This window comes from Haliotis asinina, chromosome 7, assembly GCF_037392515.1.
Source record: "Haliotis asinina isolate JCU_RB_2024 chromosome 7, JCU_Hal_asi_v2, whole genome shotgun sequence".
Taxonomy (NCBI): Eukaryota; Metazoa; Mollusca; class Gastropoda; order Lepetellida; family Haliotidae; genus Haliotis; species Haliotis asinina.
The window spans coordinates 9,631,198-9,650,997 of record NC_090286.1 but is presented as its reverse complement, the minus strand read 5'-3'; the positions used below and the strand labels follow the sequence as shown (position 1 = coordinate 9,650,997).

At 40.5% G+C, this 19,800-nt stretch overlaps 1 protein-coding gene across 1 annotated transcript in view; it reads left to right on the top strand.

Annotated features, from left to right (window-relative positions):
* Positions 1 to 19,288, top strand: part of LOC137290201 (serine/threonine-protein kinase RIO1-like) — a 97,428-nt gene extending 78,140 nt beyond the window's left edge. Inside the window, exon 17 of the mRNA XM_067820925.1 lies at positions 19,277 to 19,288. The gene's annotated coding sequence lies outside the window, so the exon portion shown is untranslated. The remainder of the gene's footprint in view (positions 1 to 19,276) is intronic.
* The last annotated feature ends 512 nt before the right edge of the window (positions 19,289 to 19,800 follow it).

The following is a 19,800-nucleotide window of genomic DNA, read 5'->3' as shown; positions in this document are numbered from 1 at the left end:
GGTGAAAGATTAGCTTGACAGAGACTGGGTCCCGCTTCCACGTGCACGATGTCTTCGCGCTGTTGACTCCCATGGGAACTGTAAGAGTCGATAAACCCGCCATTAACGATTTGGTTGCTAGAATTGTTTGCACGATTTGTAGAACATTACATCTACGATCTACCATATTCAAGATGGCTTGTACTGTGTCACAATTGTGGTTCAATTTTGTTTATTTCATACGCAATATATTCAATCATTGAAAGAATGAACCATGTCTTCCCTTCCAGAGAAATACTGTAATCGTTCATATCAGCTACAAAGCCACGGAAACGTTGCTAGCCCGATCACAGCTGACTTTGATTTCAAGTGAAGAAGCTTTGTCATGATGGCTCATAGACGAAATACTGGACGTCCATTGTCGTGGGAAGTAGAATGTTTCGTTTGGAGGATCAACTTGTATCTAAACTGTTAACTTTGGTGCGTACGAAGATATACATTGGTGGAAGATATTGTGATCGATTGTCTGTTCCACAAGTCTTCGGAAAGTAGTTCTGATTGATCCTGATTCCAATTCCAATATTTGATCCCTGGATACAGATAAACCATTGTCGTGTGGGACCACGTGTAACTGTTTAGTATCGTGGAATATTGTGTTTGAAAGATCAGATAAGTCGATTTTATTCGAAATGAATCGTAGTTATGGTAGTAGTTTCCGGTGTAGTAGAACACGTGATCGTAGAAGCAGGAACAGCAGCGACCGTGAGTAGTACTTGCAGTAGTAGTAGTAACAGCAACAGCAGTAGTAGTAGCAACAGCGACAGTAGTTGTAGCAGCAGTAGTAACAGCAACAGCGACAGTAGTAGCAACAGCGACAGTAGTTGTAGCAGTAGTAGTAGCAACAGCGACAGTAGTTGTAGCAGTAGTAGTAGCAACAGCGACAGTAGTTGTAGCAGTAGTAGTAGCAGCAGCACCAGCAGCAGCGACAGTAGTAGCAGTAACAGCAGTAGTACATGTATTAGTAACAGTAGCAGCAACAGTAGTAGTAGTAGCAGCGACAGTAGTCGTAGGAGTAGCAGCAGCGATACTATTAGTAGTAGTATCAGTAGTAGCATCAGGAGTATCAGGAGTAGCAGCAGCAGCAGTAGTAGTAGTAGAAGAAGAAGACGAAGAAGAAGAAGAAGAAGAAGAAGAAGAAGAAGAGGAAAAGGGATATGATGTGACTGAGTTTAGTTGTACGCCGGTTTGAAACATATTCCTGTTAAATCGCAACAGGAAGACTGCGAACATTGTTAGTCACAATACCACCATCTCCTTGTCGAATCCGAATCAACGATATTAAAAATAACATGACAATCTGGAGGAATGAAACGAAGCATTAACAGATCAGCTACCACACAAGGTCCTCATCTGTTAATCATACCCAAACCATCTGCTAATTTGCTGATCTGTGTAGATCCGGATTAGAACTGATCTACTGTTACCCATGAGGCGATTAACGGGATCGGGAGGTCAAGCACGCAGACTTGACACACCATCGTATGTCATTTGCGTAGATGCTCATGACATAGACTCAAATATTACAGACCACCGCCATATAGTTGGAGTATTGTAGAGTGCGGCGTAAAACTGAACTCACTATTAATTTGCTATTAACCAGTTTTCCCTGATATAAAACTGGTTCTATTTGACATCCACGGGAAGCGCTCCCTGGCTGAAAGTAAAGGGTGGTCAATATGTAAAGTCTGTATGTAATGACAAGAACATGAACAGAAACAAATATTGGCCAAAATACAGCTTGAGGGTCAAAAGTATGATTGACCAGACTCAAAGCAAGAGTTGTTAGTTCTCATGATGTCGGTTTCCCCACGGTCCTCGTCTGGGAAACAACGCTTGAATAATTTGTCTGCTGTCTGGCAGTGAAACATGGCGCAACAGGACACCAGCAAGACATATGTACCCGCTAATCTCTGTCATATTAAAGAGGTTTATAAACTTGAGCATCTAAAAATAACAAATCAATGCCAATTAACTCGCTATGTCAACAGGGCTGGATGAAGATCATCTGAGAATCTTTACACTTCTCTGTGTTCAGTTTGACATGAAGCAGACGGCTAACTCATAGTACGAAGGTACACCCAGCAACTACCGATGTCTGCCCAAATCCATGACAGAGCCACAGTAAGAAAGACGACTATATGGTATCAGCGATAGGGTGCTGTCTGCGCAAAGGACCTAATGACCAGATTGATCGATTCCCGCCAATGTACTCAGAAACAAGCTGGAACAGGACTTGAGTGTGACTAAGTGGGCCTGGGGTTCATGTTTTCTAAAAGTATCGTTACTATGAGAGTAACTCCAGGGACACTGAGTACTGCACGTGCCCATGGCAGACAACAGCGCGGAAAAAGCCCAGATGTTAAAAAAACCGCAATTCCACAGAACTTTACTCTTTTCGGGCGGTAGGTAGTTCAGTTTTGAAATGATCCTCATTTTAAAATTTTGTTCTTAAATGGTTAGGATTAATACTTTTTTCCAATGACATGACATGTGCTCTAGTCCTCACTCGGCAAATTCTTCGGATGAACCTCCCCAGGCATCCAGGTAAATGTATGACTTTTAGCCTTCATCTTTAAATGTAATGCAACAGTCCTTTAAAAATGGACATCAAAACGAAACGTCACAATTAAACATACCAGGAATCAAAGGGTTCCATGAATCTCTTAGAATACAAACTGCCTTCACTGGTTGACAAACAAACGACGATGTCTGATTTAGATATAAAGAGCATTGGGAAGTGAATTAAAATGCACTCTGCACTCTGTAATCGTTCACAACGGGCCAACTCTTTTCACATTTCTCTTTATTAATATATTACTGTCAACATTTGAATTTGTATCCAACGAAACCGTGCATCATGTAATATAGTGTTTGCACCTTTTGTCCAACATCATTGCTTCATTTGAAAGGGAAAGGTATGATTTAAATGAAATGTTTAAGCTTGAAATATTTCATCTTGGTTCACCAGTTGAATCAATGTCGATCGTAGTTTGTAGATGGATGAAATCAGTGCACTTGCGTATGTCACACAAATAACACAGAAACATAGACAAGGGGCACTGAACACAGTACAGCACAGTGTTCCCAGAAATTATTGAGAAAATCTTTGTTTTTTTCTAATGATGCTAAGATTGGAAAAAGGGCTTTCACTATGCAATAGTGAAATCCTAAATAAGGAAGACAACTCTTGAAGGCTTACAAGGCAGCTCATTACGTCAAGAGTTATCTCCCTTGTCTGAGCAGACGGCTTCCTATGTTGACATGGCAGAATTTACAGCAAGAGTGAAAAGAAAGCTCTTTCTAGATGATTTTGAAAGGGGTGAGGCTGATGCTAAAGTGTTAGCTTGTAGACATGGTATTCCTCTGTCTACAGTATACAGAACTTTGAAGAATATTCAAACAGGAACCGGGATAGAGCACAAAGCAGGGGCAGGTCGGCCTAGGAAATTCAGTGTTGTGGATCGCCGAAGACTTGGGCAGATTGTGAATAGGGGCAAATTGAAAAGTGTTGAGAACATCAGAAATGAAATGATTGGCAGAGGAAGTCCTCAGGTGTGCAATGAAACATTTAGGCAGGAATTACAGAGACTTAATTGGGTGAAAAAACGTGGAGTTCCCTCGCCGTTGATGAAAGATGCACAAAAGGAAAAACGTTTAAACTGGTGTCGGGCTCATGAAAATCAAGATTGGGATAATGTTTTCTTTTCGGATGAAAGTTCTGTTTGGCTTTTCCCTAATTGTGTGAAAATTTGGACCAAAGATACTTTCAAACCTATCTACCAGCGACCAAAACATAGCCCGAAGTTTCACATGTGGGGTGGCATATCGGCTCGCGGAGTGACGCCATTGTGTGTTTTCACGGGAAACTTGACAAAAGAAAGATACGTTGACATTCTAAATGGTCACCTTCTTCCGACAGCACAAACACTGTATGAAGATGATTGGATTTTCCAGCATGATAATGACCCTAAACACACTGCGCGCTACACAAAACAGTGGTTGTAGGGCGAAAATGTTCAAGTTTTAGACTGGCTCAGTTACAGCCCAGACCTAAACCCAATTGAGAATGTGTGGGGAGTCATGAAGGACAGAATAAACCAAGAGGGACTGAGAAATATTGAAGATATGAAGGCCGAGGTGGTCCAATATTGGGATACCCTGTCACACGATTACCTACAAACTTTGATGGGTAGTGTGCCTAGGCGTATTCAGGCATGCATTGCTGAGCGAAGAGGTCTAACAAAGTACTAAAACAAGACTGAGACTGTCAAAGGATGATGTTTTAACATGTTTATGTAAGTAAAACGCCAGAAGTCAATAAACGTAATGAGTTACATGACGCAACATGATTCTCAATAATTTCTGGGAATACTATATATATGTGATAATTAACACATAAAGACAAACAGTTAAAATATTGGAGAAAACATCGAGGGAGAAAAAGCAAGGAATTACTATATATCTTTGATTCGTATAAAGTTTGTTACCCTGACAGTTTGCACGAGGTTCTTTTCTGGGATACAATACTCCAGTCATACGTCTGCTTGACTGGCAGTCAAACATGACGCAACAAAACATCACAGGGAAACATGTACCCGCTAATCTGGGCATATGAAAGAGGCTTATGAACTTGAACATGTACAAATATCGACCTGAATGCCAATTACCTCACAGTGTCCACAGGCTATAGGAAAATCAATTGATAATCTTCACACTTCTCTGTGTCAATTGTGGGTGCAGTTTGACATGTTGCAGACGGTTAACCGTTGCTTCTAATGGTCAAATATCACACCCGACTCCTATATGAGCTCTCCAAATCAATGGAGGTTACACATTAAGAAAGGCTCTGCAAGGTCTCATCGAGAGAGGGCTGTCTGTACAACGACCGCAGGTGCAGATTGATTAACCTCTACCACCTATCTTAGGCAAGCAAAACAAAGCAAAGCCTTTTGGTGGGCGTATTAGAACTGTCGATTTCATGAGTGTACCCATTAATGTACGTGAACCTCCACAAACTACATAACTACTGACCTTGTCACACATTGCAGTGTTAATGGAGAGAAATGTGAAAATGATTGCGAAAAGCACATCTCATAATGCGCTTATAACATCTCACATGAGAACAATTTAAGTAAACGGAATAGTTGAAAATGGTATATATTCCCACTAGATTGACATTCGTTTGAAGAATTCATTTGTTTTTGATAAAATGGCTTCTGATTTCTTAGATAAAGCTGAGGGTCTCCTTAATTTCAGTGCTGTCGCGTGCGTATTACAAAATCTGACACTGTCGTGTTTTGTCCTCAATATGGACACAACGATTCCTCATAGCATGTTGTAAAGATGAAAGGCTGATTCTTCACCAGGGTGCTCCTGAAAGCTCATTGGAAGAAGAACACTCATCACCTTGCCATCTGATTGGAAGGAATGACCATACCTGGTGGACTAAATGTAAAAACTTCAAAATTGGGATTGTAATCTGAACAACAAAATTTGTTGATAGACGTGTTTTCTCCAAACCCAGGTGTCACTCTCACATGTAATTCCAGTATATATGAACGACGAGACCGTGTGTTCTCAAACACGTCCTATTACAACTTGTTTGTGATCAGATGGACTAAAGTAGTCATTGAAACTGCCCGTTAGGACTTTGTGTAGACAGACCTCTCACTCTGATCCCATGCAACTGTGTTAATATGGTTCCGTCATTGAATTGGGCAGCCCCTGGTGGGGCTGGGTGTATCACTTGAGTATTAGAACCAACACGTAGACGTCTGCAACCTGGCACCCTTCTAACGTAAATGACACAGAGTAGTGTAAAGATTCTCAAAAGATCTTAACACAATGTCGACACAGTGTGTTAATAGGAGCTGAGGTCAATATCTGTAGGTGGTGAAACACATGAACCTCACGTTATGACATATATTACTACGCACATAATTCTTTATTATGTCTTGCTGTGCCAAATGTGACCAGCACACAAGCAGGCGCATTATCAGAGTATTGTATTCCAGACAATGACCTCGTGGAAATCATTTGGTTGAGAATAAATAAATCCTATTTCCATTGTGGAAGTGAGAAAATTACTGAATCCCTGCAGTTATCGCGTGATCTGTTTTTGGTCATTAGTTTGTTTCTGTTTGTCTTCGTGTCTTAATCATTACATACAGATTGTACGGACTGAGCCTTGTCTACTACTCCCTCGTGTAAGTCCCATAGAACCAGATGAAAAACAATGACGGACTAATGGGGAACAGGATCAAAATGGATGATGTGTGTAATGCTGCTATAACCTCGAGTACCTTCCTGCAATAACGACATACGTGACATTTCTAAACGCCATCACGGAAGACAATAAAGAGACTAATACTCCCGAGATGAAACAAACGAGATAAGGTATATTTTCTTTTGGGGAACCCAGTTACACGTGCGGTTACGTTGAGTGTCAAATCACTGGAATTTTAAAGAATTGACCGTCGAGCTAAAATTGACACCTTTCATCTGTATATTTTATAATGAGCCACATCTATCAATTCAGATATAAGAGGATCCTCCGCATCAGACATCCAATTCGGGAAACCATTGAACGTTCTTCATGTTGCTTCTCGCCATTACATCATGACAAAGCTGATTCAGTTCAAATTAAAGTCAGTTGTGACCCCTACAAAGATTGGTTTCACGGCTTTGCCACAAGGATCATATCCATTCACTGAGAGACCCGCCATCTTGTTGCATACTAGGGACCAGCAGCAGTGTGACCATTGAGCGAAAAGCATACGTAAGCTGTACTTGGTGGCGTTTTACGTATTCATTTAATTTTGCGAATATAACGTATGAACGGTTCAGGGTAATTGTTAACGTTTTAGATAAGAAAACTGTCAATAGAGTTTCTTGTGGTTTGGTGCTGGAATATCATATGACTACGGTTCGTTACGATTGCGTCCCAGAAGAAACATTTACACCATCAAAGTGATTTGGTTAGTCTGGCCTCAGTTTCGCTTCTGTACAAAGGGATAAGGATTTCAGTCTCTTATTTGTTTGCAATCTTAAACCAAAGCTACCAAACCCTTTCCCCTGTCCATACACATCTTTTAGAAAGAGTTGATTACTGAATTACGACGACGTTAACACCCCGAGTTTGTTGTTTAACGCTATACAGAGCATTATTACTGACGCATGTACTAGACTGTCTGTAAATAACTGAGTCTGGGTCCGATAGTCCAGTGACTGACACTATGAGCTACGAAGACAGAATGTGTGTTTGAAAAAATCACTATTAATTAGTGATGACACCAGGTGTTCTTACAAGCTCCACCAGCAATACGCATCATGAACATATGCAAAAGCTAGTCAGTTGCTCATCTGAACAAGTCGGGAACGTGCGGTGGAAGTCAAAGTAGGGAATTGCAACGGATAGTTTTGTCACTGATACTTCAATTTCAAAATGCTCTTCACATGTCTAAAATGTCATGTATTTTAACTGATGGTGTAAACGTTCCGAAATTCCTGATTAATCCGTGTGTTTGCAAAATTTATACTACGTCATCCAGTCCAGTTATCTAAAGGTTTACGAGAAGGCCTTGTAGTGTTAGACCATGTCCAGTTACCGATGCAGGATGTCAGATGTATTTTGGAGGACAAGCTGAAGCGATGGGGGTCTCACCCGTGTGCTGACACCCATGTACTGGCAAGGCTCGAACATTTGATTGCTGATATGGTTAATTATGACCCTTTGCATTTTCAGGTTGAATCTTCGCTAGGGCTCCTTAGGAAGCTCATTGGAAGAAGTACGAGGTGGAGCGTGAAAAAAATATAAGTGGAAAATACAGTCTTGAGAACAAAATCTAAACATTTCAACATTAGTGAATAGGGTCTTGCAATGGAGTGAAATTGTGTGAATTGACGGGTTTGTTCCCCTGTAATCTCCAATCTAGGTGCTGTCTTCATGAGAAGATCAATGTCCCTGGTACTTTAACCGAGTGGACAAGTGTAGAATACCCAAACTATGGGGCCTTTATTTGGTCTCTGATCAGCTTCTTTCTGAGCAGATGGATTGGGGGAGTCAATCAATCTGTTCATTAGGTCTTTGTGTAGACGGTCCTCTCTGAGTACTGAGTAGCCGCCTTTCCTACTGCGTTCAGCCATTGATTTGAGCAGCCAAAAGAAGCGCAGGCCTATCATCTGACCATTAGACGCAGCACTTAACTGTCTGAAACCTGTCAAACTGCAGCCACAAACGTTGGAGAGGGGTGTAAAGGGTCTTGATGATTTCATACAATCTTGCTGACACTGATAGGTAATTGGCCTTTGGGAGGGTATTTTCACTTGGTCGTGTACGTGAGCCTCTTTTATGTGACAGAGATTAGCCAGTGCATATGTCTTCATGGTGTCTTGTTGCACCATGTTTGACCGCCAGTCAAGCAGGCATATTACTTGATCATGAGTGTTTTATCCTTGACAAGGACCTTGGGAAAACTGCCATGCTGAGAGCTAACATTCCTACTCAATGAATGTGATATATAAAAGCCTTGCAGGTATTTACTGGTCTGTCTTTGGTCAGTATTTGTAAGTGTTTTTCTTCATGCTTTTATCATTTACAAACGTTCAGTTTAATGAATACATACTCGAATATTTGTATTACACATTTCTATTTCACTTCTGTCCATATTTACTTAGACTATTATTGACTTTGTTAATTACTACGAATTTTAGTGAAGAAATTTATGTTTTAACCAGAAACGTTGAAACCTCCTGCTTTACTACCTCAAGTACAACTACTACGACTGCAACAATGGCGAGTGAGCCTACGACAACTACGAATGCTACTTACCGTCATGTCGGGCACAATAGACGTAAATGGTCTTTTCAAACTAGATCTGACGATATGAAAGGATGAGACACGATCAAAGGAAATCCATTAATTCAGTGAGCCAAGTGATAGTGCTGGGTTGGGATTTCTGAGATCAAGCTATTGAGGTCTTTAATTCACTGCGTATGGCTGTTAATTTCTAAATCTGACATTGTTATGTGTTTATCTCCAATATCATCAGCTTGCTTTCAACGTTATACGTCTTTGTTCCTAGTTGACCTCGGATTGCTGACCTGACGTTTTGTATTTTCAACGGATATGTGAATCATATGATAAGAACCAAACGATGCCTCCCTCACCAGGGTGCCTTGGGAAGTTCATCTGAAGAAATCCCAGGTGGAGTCCAAACACCATGTCACGTGTTTGGAAACAGTCACAATGACTTGCAAACCCAATCTAAAGGAATAAGGCTTCTGGAAATCTGTAGACGGACATATATTTTCTGCTGTAATCTCCATTCTCCTTGTCGTCCACCACGAGCGCGGGTATCATCGCAGTAGCTACTCCAGCAGATGCAACAATTCAGCACCACTTGCTGTTCACTCCGCTAACTTGCTGATCATACAACTAACTTGCTGATCGCACAGCTGACTTGCTGATCACACAGCTAACTTGCTGATCACACAACTAACTTGCTGATCATACAACTAACTTGCTGATCACACAGCTGACTTGCTGATCACACAGCTAACTTGCTGATCACACAGCTAACTTGCTGATCATACAACTAACTTGCTGATCACACAGCTAACTTGCTGATCACACAGCTAACTTGCTGATCACACAACTAACTTGCTGATCACACAGCTGACTTGCTGACCACACAGCTGACTACACGCACCACCACTATATACATTCTAGTTATTTCAGGACGTGTTAGTCTCATGCCGGAAGAAAGCCTCAAGTAGTGCAGCATATGGTGCTGACAATGCCCAGGCAATAACCACAGCAAAGTGAGATATGAATCGCCGATGATACCCAACCACAAGAATCACTTCTGTGCAGCAAACTGCGATTGCGAAATTTCAGATCGCTGTCATCCAAGACGTTAGTGGTGATGTCACTGCTCAAAATGAATACTGATATTTTGTTGGTTAAATAACTTAACATTAATTCATCAGATTACATTTAATATCAATTCATTGAGACCATCAGTCAAAGGCTCTCTTGAAACAGCTTCAAGAGAGCAGAATGATCTAATTTGTACAAAATAAACCAATGACTGATATTATGCACAACACATAATTCGATTGCATTTCGTCGGCTCTCACGAACAGTATATTTCTGATTGGGACATGTTGGTAAGATAATTACAACATGCCATCGAAGCATATTAATACTTAAAAAGTATTCTCCTTCAATACGAAGTGGAAAAACATATATGTTAACTTCCTACTGCCAAATACTGCTACTACAAGGACCACAAATACCCAGATAACGAGTTGGTTACGATGTTCGTGTCAAGTCTCCATGTTTGACCTTTTCATCCCGACATCATGGGAGACAATGCTATATAGAACAACCAAGATCTGACAAGGCGAGATCAGACAAGATCAAAGAACGGATTCAGTTGTGCTCGAGGAAAACAAAAAATATGAACGGAAATGATGACCATCAATACGTTAACTGACTAGTTTCTAGAATCGCCATCCAGGTGAAAAGTGACGATAACTTTCATTATCAAATGCCCAAGGTAATGACTTACATGTACGTCGACCTTCCTTCTATCTCGCACGATCACATCGTGACATAGGTGAGTTGATGTTAAATTTGTGACCCATTACTTTAGATTTGACTCAGTTGCATTGTGCCAGAAACCTGTATTGTGAACCATTGTATCTTGCTCTGTGTCTGCTCAATACACATTATTAAATGCTTTAGCCTTGTCAAGGTTATATTTCGCTGGTTCCTAGGGGATTTCATATACATTTCGTCTCTGTATTAACCGTAACAACATGCGTGCCCCACTGTACTCTTGCGTAAGGAAACAAAAGTGCCGTGAAAACGGCATTACATGATGTCAAGGTGAATAGATACTGCCATGTTTAAAACTGCACACGACATTCGACATTCGTAACAAAGAGATGTTAATGCAGAGAAATGTGAAAATATCCCCCTGTAAAGATTACTGTTTAGGGCACATGGGAGAACGCAGCTGAGGCTAATATGTTTGAACTGTATTATCGCAAATAAAGTACATTTGCTCTCGACTGACATCACAGAAAAGGATTGGTTCGAAGAACCCAGATTTGTGAGAGGCGCAGGGTGATCATCCAGTGCTGTTTATGCCTAAATGTGACATCTTCGCTTGTTTGCTCTCTATAACACCGGCATGTTTTTATCGTGGGACTTCATTAGAACTCCACTGATGGTCCTTGGGGCGTCCTGACTGCTGGCATGTTTAATTATGACGCTTCGTATTTTGAAAGCACTATTTGATTACATTTAAAGATGAAAGCGCAAGGTTGAATCCACAACAGCGTGCCTTTGAAAGCTCATCGACAGAATTGCTGAGTGAGATCTAAAGCCCATGTCGCGTGACTGGAGAAAGAATTTAGCCTGAAAGTATATGACGTTTGAAAGAGTGAATTTCTGTGGATTATTCTCCTGCAAATTTCTAACTTCGTTATCGTCTGAACGTGCGGTAATCAATGCCCCAGACGCTACTGTCACAGAATCGACAATTTAAGAATACACCTGTCCATCAGTAGGAAACAGGTCCTGTTTGAGTTTATCTGTTTGCAGATGGACTAGTGGGAGTTAATCAATCTGTTCATTAGGTCTTTGTGCAGACAGCCCTATCTCGCCGATACCAAGGAGTCGCCTTTCTTATTGCTTTCTGTTATTGATTTTGGCAGCCAGTGGAAGCGATCGGTGTGTTTGACCATCAGGAGCAACACTTGACTGCCAGCAATCGGTCGGACTGCACCTACAGACTTAGAGACTTTCAAGTTCTCAAATGATTATAGCCTTGTTAATGCAGTGACTGGCGTTTAGGTCGATACTTTCATAAGTCTCTTTAATGCGACAGAGACTAGCGAGTGCATATTTCTTATGGTATCCTGTTTTGACTGCCAGACAAGCAGACATTTTATTCAAGTGTTGGTTACCAGACAAGGGCCTTCGGGGAATCTGTCAGTCTGCGAACAAACAAATCCTACTTTGAGTCACTCCGAGGAATGTAATAAATCCTTGCGGTTATCTCCCATCCCGTACTTGCTCAATATCTGTAAGTGTTTGTATTCATGTCTTTACCAATACATACAGGCTTTACAGATTGCCCCAGTCAATTTTCAGCTATAAAGCATTTCCACCATTTAGATAATATGTTACAGTCAGATTGTCAGTCATTTCGTGAAACTAAAAACTTCAGTCATTTCGTGAAATGAGGGTCTGCCATTTCGCGTTATTTTATGTGACAACAATCAATATACTTCAGTCATTTCATGAACTTTCATGTCATATATATGTGGTGGGCCGGAATTTGTGAGGTGTGGCTGCTCGGACACAACGGGTGTCAAACAGACAGGTGTAAATGCTTCAAAGCCAAGCTGAACGCTAACAGACGCTGCCACAATAGTTTTACTGTTAGTGACAACTGACAGACAAAACTGTATTCAGGACAAACCATCTTCTGAACCTGGGAGCACAGCATATTGAGAGAGTTTGATGGTACGCCGCTTTTAGCAATATTCCAGTAATATCATGGCTGGGGACACCAGAAATGGGCTTCACACAGTGTGCCCATGTGGGGAATCGAACCAGGATCTTCTGCGTGACCAGTGCACGCTTTAATCACTGGGCTTCTCCACCGCCCGCACAACATATTGACCTGTGCCTATATCACCTATGATGTCTACCGCCGTGGTGATGTGACAGCCTGATAGACGCTTTGATGTTTTTGCCGGTTTGCATACTATAAATTAAACTAATCATATTAATGCATATTTTCAACCTACGATTGCTCCAATTCATTTAGAATATGTGCTGAGTGTCTTTAATTGTTACTCTTTGACGGCGCTTCGTAAATTACGTAATCCGGAATGAATAAATCAGTGATATATTTGACCAACTGTCATCGAGCTTGACCACAAGATACCGTCCTTCCCAAGACATGGAATAACGTGTAAACCTTCTCTTTTAGTTCTCCTTTTACCATTGCCATAAAAGGAGACTATGCTAGTTTTAAGAGGCGACTAACGGGATCGGTTGATCAGGCTCGCTGACTTTGGTTGACAAATGTCATCGGTCCCCAAATGCGCAGATCGATGCTCATGCTGTTGGTCACTGGATTGTTCAGTTCAGACTCGATTATTTACAGACCGCCGCCATATAGCTGGAATATTGCTGAGTGCGGCGTAAAACTAAACTCACTCTCTCCTTTTACCAAGACTGTAAGAGCCACCATGATAAGGACGGGCTTTACGACGATCGCCACCACTTTCAATGAGATTCATTTCGTGCAATATCGACACACCTGACCTTTCAAAAACAGCACCGTAGCGGTAAGGAAGACACGAAACAAAACAAGATCTGACAAACGATCTGAGATCGGACAAGACAAGATCAGACGAAAAGCGATTCAATTATTTTTGTGATACCCACGATGTGAATAAATAACATGCCTGTCTGAACTATTATTGTATAGTTTAAAGAACTGACAACTGAGCGAAAATTTCTGCAGCAAGCACAGTATAGTCTCATAGTATCACATACGAGGCTGTTTGGGAGATATCGAGGCCAAAACCTTGTAGAAATATAGTTCTTCGCGAAGGGATATTACCCAAGGGAATCTCACTTAATCACGGCACTTTTCTTTATCCTCCCTATCACTTGATCGGAAAGCTGGGATTGTATATATTTCATTCCAAATCAATAGTGTGTGAATAATTCTGTGAAATATTTTGTGATGAAATGTGTAAATATTTTGAGAGCATCTTTGATCTGCTAGTAGTCATTTTAGAAGTCAAGGTCAAATATTTAGAAGATAATTATTTGAACAAAATTGAGTGAAGCTTGGAGTATTGATTCCATACGACAGCATGACCTTTGTGGAAGAAACACAGAGTTCTGGCCTTTAGAAAAAAAAAACTTTTATAAATAATGGAAACTTTGCAATCTTGTTTGAAACTTAAATCTCTGCAAGAAAGCATTTCTGTGGCTGATTAAATTTTCACAGTAAGTACGTATTGAAATGTATTGAAACCTCACATAATGGGAAATGCCAGTGCCAAAACAGATGTTCCCGAAATGGTGGATGAATGATCAGCAAATGTGACTGGACTCAGCAACAGGGTAAATGATGGAAAACCCACCAGACAATTCAGTGACTGACCTAGTGAGCATTGATCCAGACAGTTGGACTACCATGACAGGGAAAACAGGACAGGAACTCCAAGTCAGCAAGAAAGTCCAAGAAAGTCCTATCAGACAAATATGGCTGCTTCCTGAATGAGCAGATTGCTGTGTTGTAGAGTAATGTGGTATGTTTTGATGATACATTTATTGTGAGGGGTAAACGATCCTAATTTCTTCACATATCGCTTACCACATATTCCCAGTGCATGCTTGTAGAAACTTTGGGGTGACAAAATTTGAATTACTCATTGGGCTTAAACTGAACGAGTTCAACTGTAATCTAACGTATCTGAGAGAAAAATCATCTCTTTCGACAGACACTCATTACGTGTTGTAAAGCACACTCTATAGACCAGTTGTCTGTATCTGACTCCGACAATCCACACTGAGACGAGTCCATGTTAACAACACAGAACATATTTTTCAAGATGACACATCCCCAAGAAGACATATACGTGGTCATACTGTCATACTGGTAAGGAAGTGATGCCACCGTAAGTACAACATTACACTATACACTGTTTCTACGATTTTACATTACATGTGCTTTACACACACACATGTCAATACAGGAACGCGTGTCATACAGAGAGGAACATAATGAAACCAGTTAAAACTCCACTAAGACCAACATAGCTGAACGGCATTTTTCTACAATACCCTCTTGGTGTGTTTTCCTTCAATAACGTTGACATGGTTTGGTCTTGGAACTTTTTTTGGAATCCATTGATGGTCCTGGGAGTTTTGTGACTCCTGGCATGTTTAATTATGGTGTTTCGTATTTTCATACGACCATTCGACTGCAATTAAAGATGAAAGATAAAACTTGAATGTTCACCATAATTCCTCCAGAAGCTCATCGAAAGAATTAGCGAGTAGGGTTTTAGAGACCATATCACGTGATTGGAAAAAGTCACTTGTGAACGAAATCTAAAGATTCATCCTTGAAGTATTTGAAAGAGTATTTTGAGGCGTTTGAAAGAGTGAAATTGTGCTGATATACGTGTTTTCTCCTGTAATCCACGTTCTCAAGGAATCGACTATTATGCCATACATAACCGATGCACCCTTTACTCAGAAACAGGCCCTGTTTTCTCTTGTCTGTGTGTAGATGACTCGCAGGAGTCAGTCAATCTGCCCGTTAGGTCTTGTGCAGACAGTTCAACCCCTAATACCTTTCTCATTGGACAGTGCCATTTATCTGGGCAGCTGATTTGACCATGCAAAGAAACACTTAACCCTCATAGAGACAAAGAAAAGTGTAATGATTCTTAAAACATTTTGCTATACATCATGCAATGAGGCATGGCGCTGAGGTCGATATTTCTATTCACTCAGCTTCTTAATGGTGTCTTGTTTGACGACCAGACAAGGAGAGATATTTTTTTAGCGCTGTATTTCAGACAAGAACCTCGTAGAAACTGTCAGGCTGAGAACTAGCAAATCCTTCTTTGAGTCTTGAGAATCCGGGGAATATATTGGATCCTTGCAGTTTTCTCCCTGTCCGTATCGATGTTCGAGACTGTTTGTTTACATGCAGACAGTACAGACCGCACCTTCTACTATTAACCTTGCAGACCCCCCACCCCCCACCCCCCCTCCACACACGTATATTCAATGGAACTGATGTTCCAACATTGATCAACCTGTTGTGAATGGGAAATTACTGGACAGGGTGTTTATCACTAAAGCACGGGGGCTGGTCGGGTAGCCCAGTAGATAAGGTCTTGACTCATCTGGCTGAGGACCGAGTTCAATTCCTCAGAATGGTAATGTCGATTCTCATTCCTATATCATGATATTGTTACAATATTGTTATACTTACATTCAAATCGACCGTTTGAGAAACAGAACGGTTTAATTCGATAATGAGTTACCTATCGATGATCGATTCTAAATCATTGTGGATTACCTATCTTTTCTCTAAATTCTGTATTACAAGTGTGTTGAATTAAAATAGTTGTCATTGTGGTTTTGATACATTAAAATGCATCGTCATCTTTCAACCAAAATTCAAATGTCTAAAGCGATTGACAAACTTCGTAACATAGTCGGGGAACACGGAGATTTGAAATAGAATGGAAATAGACGCCATACTAGCGGTACCACAGACCAAGCTAGCTAACAAACTGACTCCTACAAAAGAGAAAGCAGTGATGTTGACACATGCGAGAACGTACCTCTTAATCCACGTTGAAATGTGTAATGATTCATCGATATCTGAGCCAAATAATTGTGTTAGTATAAGGAACAAAAACAACACCAGTTACAAAAGAAAGCATAAATCAGGTGTTTGGTCATTGTCCAATAAAGTAAAACAAAATATAAACGCAAACTCACAACGAAAGTATCTGTGTCGTTGCTATACAAAATAATGCCCACACATCGAGTGTGTGCGTTCATTAGTATATGTTATTATGTGACGAACCAACAACTTTAGAGCCAAGATCCTCGGTCTGTTGTACTATCCCCGAAACCATTCACCATCCTAAATCACTTTATGACAAATACGTTTTTCTGCTCTGTGTCTAAGAATGGAACGATTACATTCTCTTGAAGAACATACATAATTATTTCTTTCCCAGATTAAATATGTCGCATATTTGGAACCACTCGTTAATAACAAATTGAACAAATAGTGCACTCTCTAAAATATGGGTTTGATTGGAATGATGTAATCTTCTCTACAGTTTGCAGACAACTGTAACAACCAATTCAATTTGTTGACTCTTGCAGTTCCCAAGGTAGGCTGTGGCACAAAGACATCGGGCACATGGACTCAGGACCTGGTCTCCAAACTCTATCCCACTAATCTTTCATCGCAGCCTTTGAGTCCTGTGGCTGGTCCACATCTGCATGGCAAGTGATAGTGATAATCATTCAAAATCAGTAGTGTGTATATAAGTCGTGGGAGTTTCCATTGATGAAATAGCAACATGGGCGAATCTTTCATCTCTTGGCATGCGTCAGATTCAAATATCGAGGGAATAAAGATGTATCTAACACAACACAACGACACTTGGAACTGCTACGTCAGTTCTTTCAACACACTTCTTTGAAACGGTACTTGTGGATTCCGAAAAGCACAGTCATAGAGAAGCAGCAGAGTAATGAAGAGTTGTCTCCCTTTGACACCAGATTTAATAAATAACGGAAACTGTGCATGTATGTTTCAAAATAGAATCTCCGCAAGAACTAATTTTCCTCTGCTTCACGTATTTCTGTAAGTGACTGATGTGATAACGTTTGACAATATAGATACAAATTGAAACCTGTACAGGTTGTTAAAAATATTTGTCCACATTCCAGTATACAGCTAATTGTTATTTCGTTTCTCATCGAAACACAGCAAAATACAAGATGTATGACAGAAGCCTGTACATACTTGAACCTAAAGCAGGGATATATTTAACCGACATCACGTGTAATGTTCATCATGGATGGTGATATATGATGCATTCAGTGAATTATTGCATGCATTGATTGTTGCGACAATTTCTTTCCCACTTTCCCCAAGTTCATGTTAACGACACATAAACACATTAGAGTTGTATCAAGACATATTAGCACAGACCATCAAGTACTTCGCCCGCATCTAATGATGAAACTGACCTATTGATTTCACCTACACTCTAACCGCACGGTGTCCGCACGGTGTCCACACGGTGTCCGTGTACGGTGTACATACATATATACGTTTTCTTACCTAACACATAAATGCCGTTTTCTGATTGGCTAAATGCTCTTCTATTACATGCAATGTACCCCGCTTACAAGCCGGGTACGCTTCAGTGGGTACTTCAGTTGCTGCAAATACTACATGACATGATGACTGTTTCAGCTAACGAGATACAGGGCTAGTTACCATTAAAGGCGAGTGTAAACTACAGTTGATAATGAGAGTAGGTAGTGGGTGTATTGATGGGGAGAGTTGTTTCGTATTTGTGATCATATTCAGTGAGGCTATTAAGTAGGTGTCATTGATTGGTGTAGTCATGGTGTTCAATACAGAAAAATGTGAAAACACGTAAATGTCGTGGTCTAAAACCACAAAAATAATAATAGAACTCGATTAACAAAATTGTAGTGTTTTAGTAAAAAGTTCTATAGTTCATATATGGGTGAATGACGAAGATGTCAAAGGTATTACTCCAGGCTTTACATTAAAAATTTGTTAAATAATTTATGCTAGAGACAGAAACTAAGAAAAAAAAAAGAACTGGCAATGCACCACAATATGTATGAACACCTCACATGACAGAATATAACAAGCTGGACAGAGTAACTATCCCAGGTGGAAAGCAGGTCAACTAGGTTTCCAAGAAGCATGATGCAAAGGCGATGATTGTATGTTGCCGTCTGGCACCCTTTGCCAAACCCTAACAGCAAACAGTTTCCAATGAAATTGGTAAGTTCAGTCTTCAGTTGTTGACATGATCCAGACTCAGTTTGGATTGTCGGAGTCAGATCAGACAACTGATCTACAGCGTGCTTTACACAATATAATGAGTGTCTGGCAAAGGAGATCATCGTTCTCTCACATAAGTGGGGCAACAGCTGAATTCGTTTAGTTTGGTCCATGTGTACTTCAACTTTTTTCACGACGTGGTTTTCACTAAAAGACGACTTCCGGGTTTACTCCCTCACTGAGCATGCAGTGGGAACAAGATATGCCAATAAAGCAGGAAAGTATTTAGAAGACATCATCAAAAGGTACCACGTCTGACACACAGGACACCTCATCACTCTGCTCATTCTAGAAGCAGACGTATCTCTCTTGATAGCCTAATATACCAAGCGCCTGGACATTCTCCCTGACTTGGATGATGCATCGTATTCCATCTGCCTAGATCTATGATCATAAGATCAACCTCTGAATTGTCTGGTAGGTCTTCCATTATTACAGTTTTATATATAAAGCACATTTGCAGACACCCTAACCACCTACCTCCTCAGCACCAAAATGTGCACCATTTGAGGTTTTCACACTGACATTTCCCATTATGAGAGGTTTTATTACACATATACTGTCAAAATGTAATCAGTCACAGAATAGTGGTCCTACTGAGATTTAAGATTAAACAGAAAACTGTAAAGTTTCCATTATTAACGAACCTTTCATCAAATGTGCAAAGGGTGATAACTCTTCATTTCTATGCTTCTCCTACAAAGGCCACACTGTTATATCACAATGAACATGTTTAGCTTCATAGAAGTATGTTGAAATAACCGATGCAAAAGTTGTCTTCGCTGATGCATTTCGCACATGTGATATGTTTTCTAAATATATATTTGACTTTGACTTCGAAGATAACTGCTAACAGATCCCCCTGGCAGCCTTGCAGTTCATTATCAGTGGTCGTACTGTACTTGCCGTGCAGATGTGGACTGACAGGATGAAAGATTATTAGAACGGAGTTTAGGAGTGTGGAGACCAGGTCCTGATTTCATGTGCCCGATATCTTTGTCCCATAGTCTTGATGGGACCTGAAGGAGTCAATAAAACTGCCTCTCTTGAAATAGTTGTTACACTT